Source organism: Urtica dioica, chromosome 4 (assembly GCF_054948205.1).
Source record: "Urtica dioica subsp. dioica isolate 48M chromosome 4, U.dioica_male_clone48M_v1_H2, whole genome shotgun sequence".
Lineage (NCBI taxonomy): Eukaryota > Viridiplantae > Streptophyta > Magnoliopsida > Rosales > Urticaceae > Urtica > Urtica dioica.
In genome coordinates, this window is record NC_142759.1 from 17348118 (window position 1) to 17351064 (window position 2947).

The following is a 2947-nucleotide window of genomic DNA, read 5'->3' on the forward strand; positions in this document are numbered from 1 at the left end:
CGCGATTCGAACTGCGTGCACTCGCGAAAGACATATCTCGGGCGGAGCTATTAATCGCTATGTACGAAGCTTTTTGTGTCGATGAGTCGTTATACGATTTGAAACTTGAAGCTGCGTATGTTTGGGCTGGAAGACCAATGTCTCCTCTCATTTTGGCATCGGACGCTAGTGTGACGTCATTTATGTTAGAGAATTCTGGTCACTCCAAGCTGAGGATTTCCTTTTGCGTAACACCCATGAAAAGAAACATTGTTGATGCAGCTCTCAGTACAACTCCAAGAAGGGCAGTTTCACCAACCCCAAATTCTCAGGTAGCATGCTTAGGTATTAGCGTCGAGGTGAATGATTTTCAGGCGCCATGCGATGAAGAGGGTGATGAGGAAGATAAGGATGGTGATGATGAGGAAGATGAGGATGGCGATGATGAGGAAGATTTTGATGCAAGAGGATTCTATTGTGAGGATGATCCGGTTGTGAATGATAATGATATTCCCATGTCAGAGCCAGTACCGGCGACGCCTCATAAGAAGTCGAAATTATGGGATGCACATGTTTCAATTCCCGATTTGGAGGAAAATGTAAGTACGCCTTCATCCACTGGCAGTTCTTCGGACATATGTGCTGGGCAAATTTTTTAGAACAAGTTTGATTTGAAAACTAAAGTTGCCATGCTTGCCATGAGAAAGAGCTTTCAGTATAGGGTCTTCGAAACAAGCAAGAGTCGGTGGGTAGTCAAGTGCAAAGCTGGTGATTGTACTTGGAAATTGAGAGGGAATAAACTACCAAACAGTGATATGTTCGAAGTGAGTGTGTATGTTTCTGCACATACTTGTTCGATTGATGCCCCTGCTAGTGGCCAACTTCAAGCTGCACCATGGATTGTAGGACATGTTATCAAGCATAAGTATAGTCTTCAATCGACATCATATACACCAAGGAACATCATAGAAGATGTACGAAAGGAGTATGGGATAAATTTGAGTTACGAGAAGGCTTGGAGATGCAAGGAGACGGCAATTGGGTACATAAGGGGTACACTTGACGAGTCATACAAGCGGTTACCTGCTTACTTCTACGCATTAGAACAAAAAAATCAAGGTTCGGTTACTGACCTTGTTCTTGACTCCGGCAGTCGATTTCGGTACTGTTTTTGGGCCCTTGGAGCTTGTATACGGGGATTTGCATCATGTCGACCTGTGATATGTATCGATGGTAGTTTCTTGAAGACAAAGTACGGAGGGCAGATATTATCAGCGATTGCATTAGATGCAAATGACCAATTGTTTCCACTTGCATTTGCTGTTGTAGACACCGAAAATAATCACTCTTGGACCTACTTCCTTCGGAAACTGAGAGAGACCATCGGTTCCCCGCCAGATCTTTGTTTCATATCAGACATGTACTTAATTTCGAAGATTTTAGTTTTGTTTCCACAATTTTGGAATGTTATTTTAGAGATTTTAGGTTTTCTGAGAAGTACATTTCGAATTTTGGAATGTTATTTAAGAGATTTTAGGTTTTCTGAGAAAAAAAGGATTGATTTTGAAAAGAATTTTAATTTAAGGGTAATTTGGACATTTTACATAGACAAATGCTTGGTTTCTCTAAAGGACCCAAAATATGGTTTGGTTTTCAAAACACATGCTACACTAAGCTTGGTTTATCAAGTTTCCCTTTTCTAATGCCTATTGTGGTGGAAAAATGACACATATACCATTAGTGAAATGTGGAGTTTAACCTTTGGTTTTCAAAAATATCGAGCTCATATTCTCTGTTTAATTAAAATGACGAAATTATACATTGAAATAGATAATAGTGCCACAAATCTTCTTTTTATTGATTTTTTTATTAACTTTTCAGTAACGTTGGTTATAATATTTATATGTAAACATCAATTATCTTTATTCATTCGTGATATATATGTCAGTCTTTGAAATGTGGAGAACACAGAAACAGACAAGGGGTAAAAATCGATAGTTCATAGTCATCAAAATTATAAATTCGAACAGAGAATTTAGGATTCAGAGTTTCAATTCGAACACAAAATGCAGTCATCTTTTGGGATATATGAATTTTATTATTTAATTTCGATATAAGCCTATTTTTATTTCAAAATTGAGAATTTATAAGTTAGGGTACTGGTTTGGATTTGATTCGATCATTTTTATATAAGAGTTAACATCAATGAAATGGAGATTGTAACACTGTTATTCATTTCAGGGTATAATTTTGTCATTTTAAATAAACAGAATGTATGAATTCGACATTTTTTAAAACCAAAGGTTAAACTCGACATTTATTAAAACACAGGGTATATATGTGTAATTTTGCATGTCGAGATAAATGTAAGGAGAAATGATATTTTTGACTTATCGACTATGTGACGTTTAACATTGAGATCCATGAAGGAAAAAAATTGCCGATTCACCCATTCGTGAATGTCACGATTACTCATTTAGCCCCCACTCGAAGTTGTATAATGGAATTCGTTGTTTAATTATTATTATTATTTTTTTTATAGAAATCATTGTTTTAATTCACTTATACATTAAAGGTTAAAGAAATTATATTCCAATTACATTAAATTCGAAAATAAAGCAAATCCCCAAAACAACAAATTAGGGCACGAGTCAAGACGATGAGCGATTGAGCTAATCGAACATTCCTTCTCCGCTTCAGAGTCAAATCTAGTTCAAAATCGATGGAATCTAGTTAGATTTCGTCATCGCGAAGAAGATCACGCGCGGGACCGAACAATGGCGGCGAGGCATGGACGGCTCTAAAGTGTTCATGCGGGTTGATTGGGGTCGAATGGACGACATGGACAATTGATAATCATGGGCGAAGATTCTTTGGATGCATAAGTATAAGGTTCGGTTTATTTTCATTTTAGAGTATTTCATATTTTGAATCGTACAATGCGGTTATGGAGTGAATGTCGATATAA